A 21928-nucleotide genomic window follows, 5' to 3' on the forward strand; every position below is an offset into this window, starting at 1 on the left:
CTTTCTCACCTAATAACGCTCAGTCAACCTAAAAGAGCACTACCTGGTTCGGCAACACTAAAAACAGTGATCTTGTCACTTTTTGTTACTTTGCTATGCGGTCACTTCCTAGACTTGACCCCAGCATGGATGTCAATGTTCTCTCCTCTCAGTCCTAGCAGTCGAAATTGACAATGTTGCTCCTCTCCAAAGCAAAAGGAAAAGACCCACCCCCTCAGCACTGTGGTTCAATAAAGCCCTATACGATGAAAGGAAAAACCTTAGAACCCTAGAGAAACATTGGAGAAAATATCCTTCCACCTCTACTCTCTCTCATTTACGTTCAGCAAGATCCAAATACCTCAACCTTCCATGAAAAAGCGTCACATTTCAGATTCCTCCTCGACTCAGCCAAAAACAGACCCCAAACACTTTTTGACCTCATCAAAAACCCAAACTGTTCTCCCCGAACTACTAAGCCTGAGGACTCCACAAAGAAAGCAGTCGATTTTGCTATTTTCTTTGATGAAAAGGTCAACGCACTGGTGAATCAGGTCGCCCACCCCACCCCCTTTGAGGAGCGGAAATCCTTAGCCACCTGGTAACACTATGACGTCATCTTGGAAGACGAACTCCTCAAATGCATCCTCGAAACCAAACCATCCAACCATTCTTCTGACGCCATCCCTAGCGGCATCGCCATCGATTTCTACACCCATACTCTCTCTTACTGGACCAGGCTAGTTCCATACTCTCTCTTACTGGACCAGGCTAGTTAATCTCTTCCTCAGTCAAGGCTCCCTCCCTGTCGCCCTTAAATCAGGACAGGTTACCCCTCTTCTAAAAAAAATACCTCCGCTGATGCGAACGACCTCAACAACTTCCACCCTATCACCAACCTCCCTTTTCTGTTGAAAATCATCGAAAAATGTGTTGCGAAACAACAGGCCCTACATATTATGGACAATAATCTCCTCGACGTTTTCCAATCTGGCTTCATTCAAAATTGCAGCACTGAAACAGCCCTGCTGCAAGCGATTGATAATGCACTACATATACTCGACTCTGGGGGATCGTGCCTTCTGATTCTTCTAGACCTCTCCGCAGCCTTTGACACTGTTAATCATAGTATCCTCCTTAACACTCTTCAACAGAGAATGGGATTGGATGGCACAGTGCTTAAATGGTTTGCCTCTTTCCTCTCGGACAGATCCTAAATGATTAAGATAGCGAACAGTCTTTCATCCCCATTGGCTGTTGGTCAAGGCGTCCCTCAAGGTTCTATCCTGGCACCCACCTTGTTTAATCTCTACCTAGAACCTTTAGGGAACCTCCTAAGCAAATCTGGGATCCATTACCATCTATATGCGGATGACACTCAAATCTAGCTCAAGGTGTCTTCTGCACATGATCTTTCACTACTCAAGGCTAGTCTCAACTCCATTTACAACTGGATGTTAGGTCACCAACTCATTCTAAATCCCGCCAAAACTGAATTCCTTCTCCTTTCTACCTCTCTCACCTCCCGTTCAATTGTGGATGGATCAGCTGAACTTACTAAACAGCAAACCCATCATTGTCGACAGCGCTAAATCCCGAAGTGTCATTCTTGACAAAAGACTCAACGTAATCTCCCACATCAACTCTAACGCACAATATCAGTTGCGCCTCCTGTGGGGGATCTGTCGGTACTTCCAGGAGAAAGACTTAAAAACCTTGGTACAATCGCTGGTTCTCTCAAGACTGGATTATTGCGATTCTCTCCTGATGGGCCTATCTAAATCCCACCCTCTCCCCTCTCAAATCCATCCTCCATTCAGCAGCTCGCTTCATTTCAGAGTCTAAACGAAGCGACCACGTCACCCCTATCCTGTCCGCTCTTCGATGGCTTCCGATTGAGGCAAGATCCATTTACAAAACTGTCTGCATCACGCATAAAGCCTTACACACGTCCTCCCCTCGTTACCTGGCAAACAAATTGAAATTGTCCGGAGGCTCTCGACCCTCTCGCAATGCGGAAAAGCTTCTGCTTGAACCCCCCATCCTCAAAAGGGAAAGATCGATGGCGCAATCCTTCTCAGGCAAAGCAGTGAGAATCTGGAACTCAGATCCCCCATTGCTCCGTGCCATCTCCTCTACCTTGATCTTCAAAGCTGATCTCAAATCTCGCCTCTTCCAAAGACACTTTGAGAACTAATACTTTCATTCTCAGGCCCTCTCGAAAGTTCGCTCCTCATTGTAACATTTTTTATTTTTTTCCTGGATATTCCCCTGTCCTGCGTGCTTTATTGGAATTTGCGTCTATTTAACCTTAATTTTCAGTCTCCTGTTTTTCTTTGTAATGTTTTATTGTGTTCCACTGTTCTTTTGTAAAGTAACTGACTCTATTGTACAGCACTACTGTTTTTCTTTGCAATGTTTTATTGGGTTCCACGGTTCTTTTGTAATGTAACTGGCTCTAGTGTATAGCGCTCTGACACCTTCGGGTAATGTCCGCGCTTTATAAAAATGCACAAATAAAAAATAAATAATAATAACTTACTGCTTCCCCTCAAAGGCAAAAAGGGAGCCAGACACAGTGAATACCATTTCTGTTTGAAGACACCATCAAGTTTCCTTCAATGCTCTTGGAACAGGTTAAAGGAGACCCCCAGTGAAACTGATATAGTGGGATGAGGGACATGACTCAGTAACGCTCAGCGACCGTCTCAACCTCACTTTGTTGCAAAACAAGTAGTAGGAATTTAATTCTTTCCAATAACTAACGATGTCTCGCGACCATTCACAAAAGTAATACTGCAGTGCCACCATGTGACCAAAAAGGAAATAAGACTGCACTATAAAACTAGACACTGTTTGCCAATTGACCCTTACACCATGGAGTCCACTTTTATTCAATGAAACATTTATAAAGCGCAGCAAATTACCCGTGAGGATCTTGAGACCCTGGAGATGTTGGCTGCTGCATGGGGGTTTGTTCATTCCTACTATGACAAGCTTTAGAACGGTTTGTTCATTCCAACATCCAGGTCTTGAGTTATTTCCTGAATTGCTGGAGCAAGGGGGTGGTCCTGAGGTGCAGGGGAAGGTTGCTCAATGGTTTGGCCGCCAGGTGTGAAAAGGAGTGTCCTCTGCTGCTGGTTCAGCGGATCCGGGGGATGTCTGCAAGGAAAAGGGAGGCAAATCGAAGGTGGCTGGTCGGTTGGTGGAAGATCAGGCGTTTGTTGATGTATGCTGGTCCTTTGTTGTGCTGGTTTTTGTGAACATGGGTCAGCATCTTGAACTGACATCTCTTCTGGATCAGGAGCCAGTCTAGTTTCTTGAAGCTGGGTGTGATGTGGTCCTTCTGGGGAGATTAAGGGCAGGGCCGGTTCAAGGATTGTTGGGGCCCAGGGTAGAAGTGAATGTGGGGGTCCCCTCTAAATTGCATCAACGTGACACATTCAGGTCCATTTGCATCTGAATACATGCTCCTGAAGCTGTAGCATCTCCCACTCAGCCACCTACAAGCACTTCTTAACAGCTCATCAAGGGCTGAAGGTGTAAGGGTTGCTTATCTCCAGAGAGGGTTAATACTACCACTCAGCTAAATAGCAGGCCAATAGGCATCCCACTGTGCGTCTGAGTGTGTGGGTGGTGGAGGCCTAATTGCCGGACAAACCTGACAAATGTGTCTTCTTGCAACTGGAACTAGGGGTACCCCTCCCCTCGGGTCCCCTTGCACACCTAAGGTGGCACACTTGCAAGGTGGTGCACTTTTCATGCCGTAGTCTGAATCTAGCGTTGGTGTGGAGCCCCAAGTTCGAGGGCTGACTACAGGGCCCTGGGCAGCTGCCCCCACTGCCCATGCCTAGCGCCAGGCCTGGGTTGAGGATGAGCATTGCTGCTGAGTTTTGTATTGTCTGAAGTATCTTCAGTAGGCATGCAGTGATTCCTGCATAGTGTGTTTCCATAGTTCAGCCTGCTGGTGACGAGGGCCTGCATGAATGTCCTTCTGGTGTTGACTGAGAGCCATCTGAAGAACTTATGGAGAATGCAAAGGGTTTTGAAATAGGTGGATGAGACTGAGTTTACCTGTTTTTTCATAGATATCTTGCTGTCTGAGATGATGTCAAGGTTGTGTGCGTCATCTGTCAGGGTGGGCCTAGTTCTACGGGTCACCATGCGTTGTTCTAGGGCGAGGTGTTGTTTCCAAAGATGAGTACCTCCGTCTTGTCCGTGTTGAGTTTGAGACAGTTACCCTTATCTATTGAGCGATGTTCATCATGCATCTGTGGAAGTTGGCTCTGGTGATTAGAGGGGTTTTTGGACAGCGAGAGGATGAGCTGGGTGTCGTAGGTATAGGAGAGGATTTTTAGTCCATGCAATCTGATGGTGTATGCCAGGGGGGTAGGTGTTGAAGAGGGTGGGGCTGAAGGACAATCCTTGGGGAAACTCCACAAATGATCTTCTTGGGCTCCAAGTTGAACGGTGGGAGGCGGATCCTCTGGGTTCTTCTGGTGATCTATGAGGCGATCCATTGAAGGGCGTCTCCCTGTATCCCAATGTGGTGGAGTCTGTTGATCAGGATGTGATGGGAGACAGTGTTCAATGTGGCTGATGGGTCTAGGAGAATGAGAACTGCCATTTTGTTGTGGTCCAGGAGGGCCCTGATTTTGTCGGTGGCTGCAATCAGGGCTGTCTCTGTGCTGTGGTTAGCCCACAATCTGCATTGGGAGGGGTCCAGGAGGTTGTGGTGTTCCAGGTGCTGGGTGAGTTGCTGGTTGATCGCTTTCTTGAGGACCTTTGCTGGATAGGGGAGCAGGGAGATGGGCTGTTCTTCGGCTCATCTAGGTCAGCGGATGTTTTTTCCAGGAGGGGATTGCCTTCAGTGTTTTTCCAATCTTCAGGGAATGAGGCTGAGGTGTTGGAGGTGTTAAGGACTTTCCTAAGCTCGTCCTGATTGTATTGCTTGCGAGATTGAAGACGTGGGGCGTTTACATGAAGGAGCCATGAACTATGGGTTTCCATTCATTCCTTTAGTTCAGCTTCCATTCCTCAATGACTCACTGTGTTATCTTAGACAAGATACTTAGGGGCAGATTTACAAGCCACTTGCAACACTTTAGCGTCACTTTTCCCATGTTAAAAGTGACGCAAAAGTGGCGCAAGGGGCTTGTAAATCTGCCACCTAATCTGTTGTACTACTAATAGTAATCAAGGGGGCTGCAGGGTATTGTGTGAAAGTGTTGGGATACCAAGTTAATTGAGTCTGTTTTTTGTTTGTCAAGATTGGCAGATCTTTGAGGATGATCTGTCATGTGCTTAACAGAAGGGGGAAAAATCACAAGTCAACAGGATCTTTTTGTGCGGCAACAAACCGTTCGAAATGAGAAGGTTACCTCTTAATTGTTTCTAATCCAACTAATACTTTTCTAACAGTTTTGACAATAAAAAACAATTATTTTGATGAAATAGTGCCCCTCGTTCTTTGTACCTCACAAGGGGGTAAGGGTGGTCTGGGTAATGGAGGCAGATTTCTGGGGAACTGTTTAGGTTTTGCCTAGCAAATGCGTACAAAGTACGCATGCGCTAGGAAAAATCTTATATTTTTCTCTGTGGGGTCGGGTATCCGCCCCCTCCTCCCATTGGCTAGCTCCATAAATGGAGGCTAGCCATTGGGAGAGGTCTCTGTCCGTCAATCCCGGACCAGATTTGGGGGCGTTCCCGAGAATTTTTCGCTTTTGGCCCAATTCATGCGGCTGTGGGCGGTGCTTTTTTTTTGAGGGGTGAGGGGGTAGTTTTGTTCATTTCTCCTGGAAGGCACGCAACGAGGGACGTCTGCCTGGCATCGGCTATCAGGTAAGCGGCATATTTTATTCGTGTTTCCCGCCCCCCCTCCCGCTGTTCGTTCCTTTCCCGCCCCCCCCTCCCGCTGTCCGTTCCTTTCCCGCCCCCCCCTCCCGCTGTTCGTTCCTTTCCCGCCCCCCCCCTCCCGCTATCGTGTGCTCGTAGGTGCTTGTTCTCATTTGTTTGCAGGAGTCTCGCTCGCAGCTGGGAGGGAGCGCGTGGAGTGAGCGCTGCAGCAGTGCGAGGGAGGCTTCGAGGCGGCGCTTGTGTCTTCATAGCGTCTGCGCTCCCAGGGCTCCTGCCCACAGCTCATCCGGAGGGTCCTCTCCCTGTGAGGTGCCACCGCCTCTACCCTCGCAGATCTGCCCGCAGGAGGGTCACCGGCGTCGCTGCGTCTCCTGCCCGCCGGAGGACTTGAACCCGCGCCTCGGATCCGGGCCGCTCTCTGGTAGCTGCTGCCGGCTCAGGGATCACCATGGGGGACGTAATTTCCACTCACCTGGACGAGGGCAGGCGGCAGTACATCTCCGGTAAGAACCAGCGCCACGTGCCGCTGCCCCCACTGGGAGGGGGCTGTGAGGAATGGGGGTGAACGCACTACAGACCATGCACGCATGTTCATTAATGTATCCGCTGTGCTGGGCCCGCCCAAGGAACGTGGCCGGTTTCTACTCCAGACATACGGGCAGGGCACCTTCAGTTCTCCAGGCTGTGCAGGGAGTCCGGTCGCTGAGAGACGGGCACTCTGAGCGCACCATTGTAAGATTGCATAGTCTCCGAAACGTACTCAGACCGGCCCCTGAGATGTAATCACTGTGATCATGTTTAAAGGTACTCTGTGTGCAGTGAGGGTTATTCACACTGTACAGTGGGGTGAGTAACACCGCTGTTGCTCACTATGAGAGGTGTCGGGGTGCGCCAAGAGTAAGTGACCACGGAGGGTTACTCGCAGTGAGACTGTTCATAGGCATGAAGGGTGCGCTCTGACAGCGTCATTGAGGATTACTAGGATGCGCAATCGTACTGAGAATTTCCCTGGCTGGTCACTTCGAGTTCTTTAGACTAGTCACTGGGGGTTATTTATTCAGAATAGCCGCTGACATGTCCCCAGGATGGGATCTCCAGACAAATTGAAACTGGTCACCGAATGTTGCCCAGAATGCTCACAGGGATTTATGCAGCATGACCAGTAAACAGCTCGCAGTGGTCACTGAGAGCTGCAGAGTGGTCACTGAGCTCTGCACAGAGTGCTCACTGAGAGAGGCAGAGCGCTCACTGTGATTTGGATTCAATCTTACACCACACGGCATACATTTAACTGACGTCACAATCATGTCAGTAGTGCCTGTCAATGGATACTACCGACATATTCAACAAGTGAGGTCTGAGCTTCTGTCAGACTCGTAGTTAGCAGCAAGTGGAGCCATTACGTAGGCTGCCGCCCGTGATGCGAGCAGGAGGTAGTTGAATTTAGATTATTGGCTGCTGCCTCACCTGCAATGAGTTCGCACTGCAATGAATCCCGTGACCGACACCGAACCAATGCATCGGGCGGCAGGCAAGACAGTGACTGAACATGGTCTGGACTCACTGCAGTGGCTGTCATGGTGGTTCATTCCCAGTTCACCTGCCCAGAACACCGCCGGGACCCCTTACTGTGCAGCTAGCTGAGCCGGCCCAAGCGAGCCTGATGGCCGGCGGAGAGAAGGCACAGAGATAGAGGCAAGCTGGGTTGTACGAAATAATAATTGCAGCTGCACTCGGTCGCTGCTGCAAAAAAGTAAGTGTGTCTAGCCTTGGAATGAGGGGCTTCATTCAGTTGCTGACGGGCTAATGCTTAACTTAAGTGTCCCATATAATGTGCTTGCACGCACAAACGACTTGAGACGATGCATGCAGCACCTAGTGTGCTGCAGCTACTAACAGACACCATAGCCGACCTCTCCGGCGGTGCAGGAGTCAGTCGTCACCTTTGTTCCCTTCTGTCCGCTGACCCTGTGGGTTGGAGGGGAAACCCCATCTGCGGTGATCCCGAATTTTCTCACCTAACATCCTTTGTCTTCTGTGTCAGTCAGTAGATTGTTTTTCACACTGTACTGAAGACGCCCCGGCGTCAATGAGGCCGGATACAACTTTACAATGTGGTAACGAGTGGCGGTCAGCGTCACTCCACTGACCTTCATTAGCTCGGTGGGTTACTGGAGGGGCGCGCTGTGCGGGGTAGGGGGGTGCATGACAAGCTGCCGCCTGCTGTCTGACATATGGTTAAGAGCCGCGCATGGGCGCACTGCTCCAGAGTGTGTGCGTGCATGTGACTGCTCCAGTGTGTGCGTGCATGTGACTGCTCCAGTGTGTGCGTGCATGTGACTGCTCCAGAGTGTGTGTGTGTGACTGCTCCTGGGTGTGTGTGTGTGTGACTGTTCCAGGGTGTGTGTGTATGTGACTGCTCCAGAGAGTGTGTGTGTGTGTGTGTGTGTGTGTATGTGACTGCTCCAGAGTGTGTGTGTGTATGTGACTGCTCCAGAGTGTGTGTGTGTGTGTGTATGTGACTGCTCCAGAGTGTGTGTGTGTATGTGACTGCTCCAGAGTGTGTGTGTGTGTGTGTGCGTGCATGTGACTGCTACGGAGTGTGTGTGTGTGTGTGTGTGTATGTGACTGCTCCAGAGTGTGTGTGTGTGTGTATGTGACTGCTCCAGAGTGTGTGTGTGTGTGTGTATGTATGTGACTGCTCCAGAGTGTGTGTGTGTGTATGTGCTGCTCCAGAGTGTGTGTGTGTGTATGTGACTGCTCCAGAGTGTGTGTGTGTGTGTGTGTGTGTGTGTGTGTATGTGACTGCTCCAGAGTGTGTGTGTGTGTGCGTGCATGTGACTGCTCCAGAGTGTGTGCGTGCATGTGACTGCTCCAGAGTGTGTGCGTGCATGTGACTGCTCCAGTGTGTGCGTGCATGTGACTGCTCCAGAGTGTGTGTGTGTGTGACTGTTCCAGGGTGTGTGTGTATGTGACTGCTCCAGAGTGTGTGTGTATGTGACTGCTCCAGAGTGTATGTATGTGACTGCTCCAGAGTGTGTGTGTGTGTGTGTATGTGACTGCTCCAGAGTGTGTGTGTGTGTATGTGACTGCTCCAGAGTGTGTGTGTGTGTATGTGACTGCTCCAGAGTGTGTGTGTGTATGTGACTGCTCCAGAGTGTGTGTGTGTGTGTGTGTGTATGTAACTGCTCCAGTGTGTGTGTGTGACTGCTACAGTGTGTGTATATGTGACTGCTCTGGTTGTGTGTGTGGGGCTCTGTGTGTGTGTGTGTGTGTGTGTGTGTGGCTCTGGGTGTGGCTGGCACTGGGTGTGTGTGGCTGGCTCTGGGTGTGTGGGGCTGGCTCTGGGTGTGTGTGTGTGTGGCTCTGGGTGTGTGTGTGGTAGTAATTGCTGTCTGCTGAGCTCGTCCGTAGGGTACAATAGTTCTCACATTTGCGAGAGATTAAGCTATTGGCAATGTAAATGACAATGCCATTTATTTATCTGTTTTCAAAACCAACACATAAATACAAATGTTGTCATTTACAATGCCAATAGCTCTAACTTCTCCAAAGGCGAAACCGTTGCATTGTAAATGCTTGTTTTTATATTTCTTTTCTTTGGGTTTTCTAAAGCGCTCCATGCAGCTGGTAACCTCTTCGGATATGCCAGAAATTGGGAATTCCCCCCCAAGAAAGCTCATGCAGAGTCCATCACATTTTGACTCCAGCTCCTTTGAACAAGATTTTCTAACAAAAAAGACCCAGTTTCCCCACAGGTTAGTAAAAATATTATTATTATGTTTTGTGATTTATTTAACGCACAGTCTGCTATTACTCTGGGAATTCAGTGTCTTCGGTAGTGGGAGGACGACTTTCGGAATGGTTCATAGGTTTCCATGAGAACCTCCAGAACCTGGATATGTGTGCAAGGGGTGGTGATGGTTGCTGGTTCCATGTGATAGGATAACAGTTTCAGGCAGGCCTGACTTTCAAGAGAATATAGATGTGCATTCTGAGACTGGAAAACTCATACTTGAAGTGATACTACAAGTCCCAGAATGCAACGTTTTAAGGACAGCAAACGTCAGACTGATTTAAGTGGAATCTAGGCCATTTTCTATCGGGATCATATTCCTTAAGGTATTCCCAATTCCCTTTTGGCACTCACAAGCTTGAAATTACAATGACCACCTTTGCCATATTGCTCTAGATCTGCAGCCCTTATCCACTGCTGGGGCTTACATGCAGCTTTGCCATATACAAGCACCCACCCTGTGCCTTTCCAACACTTAGACCCACATGTAGTTTTGTCTTGAACCATTGACTTGCAGTACCCACCCACTTCCATTCCAGTACTGGCACCAACCTGGAACTCTGACGTGCTGCTCTTGACCTGCACTCTCCACATCAGGCGTTTACATTTTTTCCAAATTTCTAGGAACATGGAAAGTGACATAAGAAAAATATAGAAACAAAATAAGGAACAGAATAAAAAACGGGAAGAATGAAAGACATATGGAAAGGTATATGCAGAATGATGGGAAAGCAATGCTTAATTTGAGCCGGTGGGGGCCACAGGCACACATTTTTTGGAGACCTGCACTTATTTTCCACATCGCACATTCCCAGAGAGAAAGAGACGGAAAATCCACACTTTCAGAAAGAAGGAGAAAGAAGAGAAGAGGGAAGAACTGTCATAAGGGAGAAATGGCAGGAACTTGCTGAAGTGACATAGAGGTGCAGGGAGTGTCTGGTAGTCGATTAAAGAGGCAGGGGTGAAATCCAGACTATACAGCTTTGGAATTTGGTACCGGGACATGTAACAGCGCCGCCATTGGGCTACTGTGTAGAGGTGTGGGCCCCCACACTTAAGCTTTTACAAATTAAGCAATGCGATTGTGGTAGCCCAGCTCCAACATTTGCAGGTGTGGCTAAGCCTTGTCTTGAGCATAGTTACCTTCAAAACGTAACACTACTTTAGCCACTTATTTGAACATTTTACTGTAAAATGCACAAGGTGGCCCCATTATTTCAAAGTTTTATTTCGAAGGAGTAACACCTTTAACATATCTGAGGAGAATCAGCCACTGTAGGAATGTGGTTATTTCATGAGACCTACAGAATTTCACTATAGAACAACATTCTTTGAGACTTGAGTCCCTAAATGCACTGTTCTGCACACTATTTTCAGAATTTCTTTAGAGAAAGCAACCACGAGCAAGCAAACACTGGACTCGCTCCCACCACTGGCTTGATCAGTGTCATTTTCGATGGTATTAAAGGGGGGGGGGGTTATTTTATTTTTCTAGCTACTTCCTGTTGGATAGGCCTTGACATTTGCAAATGTCCCTAAGAAAAAGTGCCAGAGGATGGATAAGCCACTGACATAAATAAGCATTGTCATAACCTATGCAAGACCAATTGGCTTTGCCAATAAGTTTTAGCAATGTTGACCAGAGTGACTGCTATTCAGCATGGCTAAAGGTTAGTAGGGTAAAGGAGAGTGGAGTTGAGTGGAGTAGAGTGGAGTGTTATGGAGTGGTGTAGAGTCGTGTGGAGTCGTGTGGAGTGGCGTACAGTAAAGTATAGTGCCATGGAGTAACGTACAGTGTTCTGGAGTGTCGTGGAGGGTGGGAGTGTTGTAGAGTGGAAGGGCGTAGAGTTGAGTGGAGTGGACCACAGTGTCCGAGTTGAGTAGAGTGTTATAGAATGGGATGGAGTGTGGTGTAGAGCAGGGTGGAGTGGCATAGACGGTGTTGTGTAGCGTGGAGTAGAGTATTCTAGAGTAGAGTGGTGTACAGTGGAGTAGATTGGTATAGAGTGGAGTTGAGTGGAGTAGTGAGTCCTAGAATAGAATGAAGTAAAGTAGCATGGAGTGGAATAGAGGAATTTGCGTAGAGATTCGTAGAGTGGGGTGGCATAGAGTGGAGTAGAGTGTCATTGGAGCAGGGTTTATAGCATCATAGATTGGAGCATCATGGAGTGAAGTGTTATAGAGTGGAGTGTAGTAAAGTGTCCTAGAGTGAAGTGACCTAAAGTACAGTGGTGCAGAGTAGATTGGCGTAGAGTGCAGTGGCGTAGAGTGCATTGGTTTTTAGTAAAGTGGTGTAGAGGACATTGGCATAGAGTGCAGTGACGTAGAGAAGCACAGAGTTCAGTGGCATAGAGTAGAGCAGTGCAGAGTGGATCGCAGTGGCATAGATTGCAACGGCATAGAGTAGATTGGCACAGAGTGGAGTAGAGTTGTGTAGAGTGAAGTGAAGTGTCATAGAGTGGAGTGGTACAGGATAGAGTGCAGTCATGCAGAGTAGAGTGTCAGAGTGCAGGGTCGTAGAGTGTTGCAGACTAGAGTGTTGTAGAGTAGTGCAGAGTAGAGACATGCAGAGAGCAGCGAATAAGAGTACAGGAGTGCAGAGTAGAATAAAGTGGCGTAGAGTGCAATAGTGTAGATTGATGTATTGTTCAGTGGCATAGAGTAGAATGTTGTAGAGTATAATGGCGTAAAGTGCAGTGGTGCAAAGTAATTGGCATCGGTGCAGTGGCATAGGGTGCATTGAATTTGAGTAAAGTGGTGTAGAGTGCATTGTCATAGAGTACAGTGGTTTAGAGTACAGTGGCATAGCGTAGACTGCAGTGGTGTAAAGTGGAGTAGAGTTGCTTAGAGTCCTGGGGCATAGAGTGCAATGGCGTAGAGTAGATTGTTTCAGATTAAAGTGGAGTGGTGCAGGGTAGAGCGCAGTGGCACAGAGTTGAGTAGTGTAGAGTGGCACAGCATTGATTGCAGTGGCGTAGAATGGAGTACAGTGGCTTAGAATGCAGTGGCATATAGTAAATTGTTTCACCTTAGAGTGAAGTGGTGCAGGATAGTGTGGAGTGGAATAGAGTAGTGGCGTATAGTGCAGGGTTGCAGAGTGAAGTGGTGCGGAGTGGAGTGGCCTAGACTGGAAGGGTTTAGAGTGCAGTGTCTTAGAGTGCAGTGGTGCACAGTAGATTAGAGTGGCATGGAGTGCACTGGCGTAGAGTGGTGAAAGTGGCACAGAGTAGAGAGGCAGACAGTGCAGGTGCTACAGAGCAGAGTGATGTTGGGTGCTGTAGCGTAGAGTGGTGCAGAATAAAGTGGCAGTGTAATGGTGTAGAATGGCACAGAGTGCAGTGCCGTAGAGCATAGTGGCATAGACTGCAGTGGTACAGAGGAGATTGGTATCGAGTGCAGTGGTGTAGAGTGTATTGGTTTTGAGAAAAGTTGAGTAGCGAGCATTGGTGTAGAGTGCAGTGGCATATAGTGCTGTGGTATAAAATTGATGGGCATGGTGTGCGGTGGCATAGAGTGGATTGGCATATAGTGGAATAGAGTGGCACAGACTACTGTGGCATTGAGTAGATTGTTTCACAGTAGAGTGAAGTGGCATATAGTGCAGTGTTATAGAGTACAGTGTCAGAGTTGAGCGATGCAGAGTAGAATGGCATAGGGCACAGTGGTGGAGATAGCAGTGTTCCAGAGCAGAGTGACAGAGTGGAGTGATGCAGAGTAGAGTGCATTGGCATAGAGTGGTGCAGTGGCGTAGAGTGCAGTAGAGCTTAGTGGTGTAGAGTGCAGTCATGTAGACTGCTGTGTCTTAGAGTGCAGTGGCATAGAGTGGTGCAGAGTAGGGTGGTGCAGAGAGCAGTGACGTAGAGTACAGTGGTGCAGAGTAGAATAGAGTGGTCGAGTGCATTGACATAGAGAGCAATGGTGTAGAGTGACATAGAATGCAGTGATGTAGAGGCCAGTGGCATAGAGTAAAATGATGGAGTATAGGGGCATAAAGTGCAGTGGTGCAAAGTAGTTGGCATAGGTACAGTGGCGTAAGGTGCATTGGTTTTGAGTAAAGTTATGTAAGATGAACTGGCTTAGAGTGTAGTTGTTTAGAGTAGCGTAGAGTGCAGTGGCATAGAGTGGCACAGTGCAGAGGCATGGAGTGGTGTTGTGCAGGGTAGAGTATAGTGGTATAGGGTAGAGTGCAGTGGTGTAGAGCGCAGTGGCGTAGAGTAGAGTGGTGCAACATTGATTACAGTGGCATAGAGTGGAGTTGCACAGAGTGCAGTAGAGTGGCATATAGTGCAGTGACATAGAGCAGATTATTTCAGTGTACAGTTAAGTGGCATGGAGTGTTATAGAGAAGTGGCGTAGTGTGCATTGGCACAGAGTGGAGTTGTGTAGAGTGCATTGGCGAAGAGTGCAATGGTGCAAAGTAGAGTGGTGCAGAGTACAGTAGAGAGGTGTGGAGTGCAGTGTCAGAGTGCAGAGGAGCACATTAGATTTGAATAGCGCAGAGTGCATTGGCGTAGGGTGCTGCAGAGTAGAGTGCAGTGGCGCAAAGAGCACCACATAATAGAGTGGCAGAGAATTTAGTGCGATAGAGTTCAGGGGCAGAGATAGCAGTGGTGTAGAGTGGCGTAGAGTGCATTTGCGTAGAATGCAGTGTTGCAGATTAAAGTGACATAGAGTGCAATGGTGTAGAGTGGCTTTGAGTACAGTGGCGTAGTCTATAATGGCATACAGTGCAGTGGTGCAGAGTAGGTTGGCATATAGTGCAGTGGTGTATTGGTGTAGAGTGTATTGGCATAGAGTGCAGTGATATGGAGTGCCACAGAGTACACTAGAGTGGCATAGATTGCAGTGGCAGTGTAGATTGTTTCAGAGTGGAGTGTAGTGGCGTAGTGTTCAGTGGTTTAGAGTAGTGTCATAGAGTGCAGTGATGCACAGTAGATTACAGTGGATTGGCGTAGAGTGCAGTGGTGTATTGTTCAGTGTCATAAAGTAGAGTGGCAGAGAGGGCAGTGTTGCAGAATATACCGTTGTAGAGTGCAGTGGCATAGAGTAGAGTGGCTTAGAAAGCAGTGGCACGGAGTACAGTGGTGCTGAGTAGAATAGAGTGGCAAAGAGTGCAGCAATGCAGAGTGGATTAGCATAGGTAATAGTGGTGTAGAGTGATGTGGTGCAGAGTAGATTGCCGTAGAGTTCACTGACTTAAAGTGCAGTGTTGCAGAGTAGGGTGGCATAGAGTGGAGTGGCGAGGAGTGGTCTAGAGTGTATCGGTAAAGAGTGCAATGGTGTAGAGTAGTGAGGTGTAGATTGCGTTGGCATAGAGTGGACTTGTGTAGAGCAGAGAGGAGTAGAGTGGAGTATTGCAGAGAAGAGTGCAATGACGCAGAGTGGAGTGTTGTGGAGTTGTGCAGAGTAGAGTGCTGCAGCGTGGAGTATTGCAGAGTAGAGTGGAGTGGGGTAATGTGGAGTATGCATGGTATGGTAGTGTACTGTCATTACAGACAACATATGTTCAATTGAAATGACCATTACATTTGCACTCTCATACAGTTAAACTGATAAAAGTTTGCAGGGAAAAACGATAATGTGTGAAAATGTCATCACCCAATATATTGAATTAATCATCAGCACAGTTTATTTACAGACATTTAAATATTGTTGTGTGCTAGAAAACAAAATATCTGTACAGCCTTCCTCAAGCAGGCCCCCAATAGCCAACATGATCGTCACATAAAGCCTCTCACTTTGAAGTCCGATTAAAAAAAACACATAGCTCCCTAGAAGACATAGCCTGACATTTGACCTCCTCCTTCATATGCACAGCAAATGTGACAAGATCAGAACAAGATTTAAAGGCATGCTTCCAGAAATCGTGTTCGAGGAAGAATACAGCAAACAAGGTTTGGGCACAGGGAGGGGCGAACTCGAGCTGGACAGCCGAAAACAAATAAAGCAGACAAATAGAAAGCCAGAAAATGTGACTTACAAAGCAAATGGTAAGCAACGGGCGAAGTGCATTTCAAGTCAACTTTCTGAATGTCCCCAAGATATGTTTAGCAAACCAGTCTGGTAGGCTGCAACCTAAAAAGCTATCAAGAAGACTAAATGATTACCCAGACTCTGCGCCATCCTAGCTCAGACTAAAGCTTGGTAGAGCTAACTGGAATTAGGAAGGAACAGGTCCCGAGGAGCAGCAAGGCTGGAATTAAAGGGGAAGAAGGTAATGACAAATAGGGTTAATACAGTGAACAAACAGAGAGCAAAAACACTGTGCAACATTGCAACGTAACAGACAAAAGACACTCCCCCTTATATGCTGTCAGCAGCATTTGTATGAGTACAAATGAGACCTGGCTTCAGATCACCATCTACAGTTGAACCCATCAGCATAGAGCAGTGGTTCCCAAACTTTTTTGACCTGTGGCTCCCCTGACCTAATCGGCAGTTGGCCGTGGCTCCCCACCATTTTTTTACCGGTGGGTGGTGTGTACCTCCTGTTATCTTCCTTAAAGTATTTGGGACGCAATGAAGGTATTATATTGGTTGGAATGCTTGAATTATTAATCTCATCCACTGGCAATCACTTTGGCTGCATCCCAATCCATCGGTTTTTTCCCCAACAGAGTGCCTGGTCCTAAACCCTTATTTATGCCAGCTGCTGCTTTCAGTACCTTTTGGTACTGAGACCCGCTCTGAGAAAATGGACCATTGAGTTTGGTCTGTCGTAATCCGTATCCCCAGCCTTATTTTTACACTAAAAAGGTCTGTCCTTCCATCTGTGTGCCCATCTATATCCAAACAAATTCAACCATTTGCACACCTAACCACCATATATCCTTCCGTCCATCATTTCACTCATCCATCCCTCCATCCACCCTTTCACTCATCCATCCATTATTCATCTACCCACCCTTTCACCCCATCCATCTGTACAATCATCCATGCATCCACTCTTCCACCCAGCCATCCATTCACTTACTCATCCATCCACCCATTCACTTACTCATCCATTTACCCAGTCATTTATCCTTCCACCCATTCACCCTTTCAGTCATTCATCCTCCCTTTCTCTCTCCACCTCCTTTCACTTATCCATCCATCTACCCACCCACTCATCCATTCATGAATCCATCCATTGATCCTATTACTCATCCATTCTTTCACTCATCCAACCATCCGTTCACTCATCCAGACATCCGTTCTCTCATCCATCCACCCTTTCACTTCACTCATCTATTCATCCTTTTGTCCATCTACCCCCTTTCATTAACTCATCAATCCTTACATCCACCCTTTCACTCATCCATCCATTCACCATTTCACTTATCAATTCATCCATCCACCCATTCACTTGCCCATCATCTACCCTTTCATTCATCCACCCATCCATCCTTTCACACACCCATCCACCAATTCACTCGCCCATCAGCTGCCCTTTCACTCATCCATCCATCCTTTCACACACCCATCCACACTTTTACCCATCCATCTACCCTTCCACCCATACATCTACCCTTCCACCCATACATCTACCCTTCCACCCATACATCCATCTATTTACCTTTTCTCTCATCCATACTTCCATTCTTTCACTCATCCAACCATCCGTTCACTCATACAGCCATCCGTTCTCTCACCCATCCACCCTTTCACTTCACTCATCTATTCATCCTTTTGTCCATCTACTCCATTTCATTAACTCATCAATCCTTACATCCACCCTTTCACTCATCCATCCATTTCACTTATCAATTCATCCATCCACCCATTCACTTGCCCATCATCTACCATTTCATTCATCCACCCATCCATCCTTTCACACACCCATCCACCAATTCACTCGCCCATCAGCTGCCCTTTCACTCATCCATCCATCCTTTCACACACCCATCCACACTTTTATCCATCCATCTACCCTTCCACCCATACATCTACCCTTCCACCCATACATCCATCTATTTACCTTTTCTCTCATCCATACTTCCATTCATTCACTCATCCACCCATCCTTTCATTATCTATCCATTCCCCCTTTCATTCATACATTCATCCTTTCAGTAATCCATCCAGCCATTCAGACATTCCTTCACTTATTGACTCAACCACCTTTTCACATTATGAGCTGAGCCTTTGTTTGCAGAGTTGCAGTCAGAAGAGTCCCATCAAGAATGAACTACAGCAAGGGGTCGGGTGGTGGAGAGTTCACTATGCCCCTGCACATAGGCAGACTGAAAACGCAGAAGGCATGAGTCATGCATGATGCACAGTGCCAGAATGTGAGGTTACTGTAACATTGTGTTGTTTCCAGGGCTTTAACCGCATGCGTGGGGCGGCTTTTTTCACGCTGTGCGGCGTTTTGAAAAAAGCTGCGTTACATGACGAGCTGAGCTCGTCATGAGCATGCGAGCGGCGCAAATCATGACGAGCTCAGCTCGTCATGAGCACGGAAGGGGTTAAGCGGTGTAAAAAAACTGGGGGGTCTCTTCAAAGGGGGTGTTTGACGTAATTGAGAGCGCAGCTTAAAACACGTAGGCTAAAAATCTGCGCTTAGCATAGTGTTCCGCCTCACTGGTATTATGTTGTCTCTGTCATTGCATCCAGATATATAATACAGCAAGTATCATTACACCTCAACAAGCCAGGACTATTGACTTTGTCAATGGTTGCTAGTTCCTTAAAAAAAAAAAAAGGAGCAACCATGGCTTTGTTGAATACAATATTGAAAATACTTCAGTTCTAAAATGACAGGACAGTGAGAGAACGATAACCTGTTCTTTTAAACTTATTTTACAGGCTTCTTTGAATGAAGTGTTTTCTAACGTTGCAGCATGGGCGTTTTACTTTTTAATCGTACAGAATGCCCTTCTGTACACTGAGGCAGGAGGAGGCCGCCACATGGTGTCACACCCCCAGACTGCCCCATTGACATTCAGTAAGTGGCAATCAGCAGCATACTGAATGACAATGGGCGGGAGGGGGAGGGGCTGCTCTCGTGCTCCTGAAAAGTGCGAGGCGCCTCCAGCAGTAGGGGTGAGGCCTCTCACAGGGGAGCAGCGCTGCTCCCTGTGATGGCCAGAATGACAGAATTTACGGATGGTTGGTCACCCTAGTGTGCGCGGCGCCCCTGGCACCTCATTACGGCGCACCAGGGCGCCGCGGCGCACAGTTTGGGAACCACAGGCATAGAGCATAATATCTTGGATTGGTAGAACGAACAGTGTAAGTCGACTCAGCTCCACATGCATCTACTGTTCTTGCTAGGTTCTCCACATGTTTTGCATTACAATCAGGGACATATTTATCAAAGTGTTGTGTCGCCCTTGCGCCACAAAAGGAGGGCCCAAGGGCAATAAAACACTTAAGTAAGATTTATCAAGCCACACAAGGCCTCCTTGCGTGGCTTGATAAATCTAGAGTAACGCAACACAAATCACTACATTGCGTTACTCTGCCCCAGGGAGGTGGTCCGTGGGTGGAGCATGGGTGTTATCATGCAGCCACCCATGGACTTTGGTGCATTGCCAGATTTACCATTACTGGCAGACCTGAGAATGCATCAACATGCTGCGTCTTCACAGGCGAGGTGAAACGAGGAGAAATAACTTTTTCTCCTCGTTTTTTTCCTCTTTCTATGTGTGCTGCATTTTGCAGCATAAATAGAAAGAGGGAAATACCTTTTTGGGCAGACCGGTGTCTCTTCCTGCACAAAAGAAATCCTGCCTACAACGCAGACACCTTTGCACCACCCCACAGCCAAAAGGGTTACAGTGCAAGGAAAGGACAGGAATGCACCATATTTTGTTAAATACTGGGCATTCCTTTCCTTTCTTTTTCACGCGATGCAACACGGTGGCTGGCTGCGCTACGTCAAAGTTTAATACATCTGCCACATAGTCTGTAAATTGATCATAGCTGCATTTTACCAGCATTCATTATCATTTAGCTCCATTATTAGAATGGGTTTTAAACTGTTATTTTAAAACAGGCCTATTACTAACAATATACATAGTTCAGACTTTAGATCTGCCAGTTTCTACCATTGTCTTTTTTTCGACCACCCTTTGCTACTGGTTTGAGACTTTGTCAGTCACGTCTTGGCTCCTCCCGGGAGAGTATTCTCCTCTAGGCTATTGCTATTGGATATTTGGGTTTAGCCTTCTGTCTCCACTTCAGTCCTTGCATCGACCTGCAAGAGGGACCAGTGGACCACTTACAACTATAGGCCTCTGTGTGTCTCGCTCTAATGTGTAATGGAAACGCTGCATGTGTGAGCACTTTAAACCCAGGCTTTCTGGTTTTGTCAATGGCTTATTTCAAAACAGCTGCACTGTAGGAAGCTCTACAACAAAGAGGCAAAACCTCAGGTGAAATCCGACATACTCCTCACCATAGTCGACTGAAAACACCCCCCTGAGGCTACATCCCTGGTCACGGCCATCTCGAAGTATACACTTTATATCACCCTGGGCCTTCCTCTTTCCAACTCATCCGCACCCCTCTGTTTGCCTGAACACCTCACCTGCAATATCTCTTGCCTACTGCATAACGTGCACACTGCACACACCGTCGCCTAACACTTCCCCCCGCATCTAAGACCCACCCTGCACTGTGCGCATGCATCAGCCCTGGGCACCGAGCCGGTGCTCTGTGTGCTTCAGGGTGGCGTGGTCACGAGTCACGATGAGAGTGGTAACAAAAGAGTTTAGAAAAAACTGTGCTTGTTTGTCCAAAGAAAATGCACCTGCAAGCAGAACAAGCTGCAAACCTACGGTTACAGGTAAGCAACGTTACCGTACACCAGCATGAACATTGCCTAAAACACCTCCTGCATAACATACCACAGGCAGACAACAGCACCACTGCTACAACCTCAGACTTCCGCCTGCACACCTGCCAACTTGTAGAACAATCTCACAGTGTGAGGAGGGGGCAGGGCCTCGTGCCGACAAGTACGTGGGAGGCATTTTTTAATTCCACCCCGAGTCTCCTCCTCCCCATAAATATAAAGCTTGCTGAGGCGTGGTGTTCGGTGTCTACTTTCTTACCATCTCCTTCTCTTTTGTCTTTTACGGAGAAGATGTGTTCTCTCTTGTCATTTGAAGAGACAATCTGTGTTTTTCCTTGTTCTCGTTCCTTTCATTTGCATTCTTTCCATTCTTATTTTATCCTTTACGTGTTTACATCTGTCCTTCATAATTTACCTCCTTTTTCTCTTTTTTCACTATTGCTCGTTTCCCACTTCCTTTATCACCTCTTGTATTTGATTGTGATGTCTCTCCTTCGACTTTGATTCCTTTCTCTACTGTTTCTTGCTTACCTGGTTGCTTCTTTTTTCCTTTAGTGTAATGGTTATTATACTGTTATTGATATGTTTCCTCCTGAAACTTCTTTTTAATACTGTGGTAAAAAAGGGAGATGTGTAGTGTCTTGTCTTCCCTGCATCCTTCTCAGCCTCTGACTTGTCCCTGTCGAATGCTCACATGTTGTGATGCTTTAGAATGTTCCTTGACTCCCTGAAGTCAGGTGAAGACCTGGCTGAGCGGGTAGGAACCTGCTCCTTGTGGGGTTCATGGATTGATGTACTAACCTGGAATAGACCTTATAATATACCACTCGGACTGTCTACATGATTAATCAACCATCACTACAGCAGGTATGCGCCTGCCTGTTGCCCACAGTCGTGTTGTATCAGCTCAGGAATCTGGCAGCCCTGAGACTTAGCGACACCTGCCATCCAGCGGGCCCAAAACACCCAGCGGCTGTGACAGGTGTAGAAACAATCACGAATAACATAAGAAAGTCCAACTTCTCTGCATTACTCCGGATGCAGACGTGGCCGTAAACCACAAGGCGATTCCAGAACTTAAAATCGGCGACTGTCTGCGCCACCAGTTAACTAGACTTCCCTGCTCGCTTTGTTCCTGGAAAAGGGTCATTGTGACCGGCACAATGGTTAACTCGAGCTGTGAATATCAGGGTATATTATAGGTAGGATCCGGTTACTGCAGGAAATGGAGACTGCTGGTTTCTCAGGCCCAGCAGGGAAGACTTTCCTCTGAGACTTGCAGCTTGCCTTGTAAGTGCTTTTATGGCCCAGCACCAGATTTTCTTCGGGCCAAAATAAACAGAAATGGAATATGACCCTGATAGTTGAGGGATGATCCTTCCTCCAGGCGAAGAAATGCTGACAGCCTTCCCTCAAACGTACAAGGCACGATTTGTGCATGTGGTGCGGCAGGCTTATAGGGTTCTAGAGACATGTCCTTAACTTTCCAGGCAAAACACAGATCGATTTCTTGACAA

This window comes from Lissotriton helveticus, chromosome 7 (assembly GCF_964261635.1).
Source record: "Lissotriton helveticus chromosome 7, aLisHel1.1, whole genome shotgun sequence".
Taxonomy (NCBI): domain Eukaryota; kingdom Metazoa; phylum Chordata; class Amphibia; order Caudata; family Salamandridae; genus Lissotriton; species Lissotriton helveticus.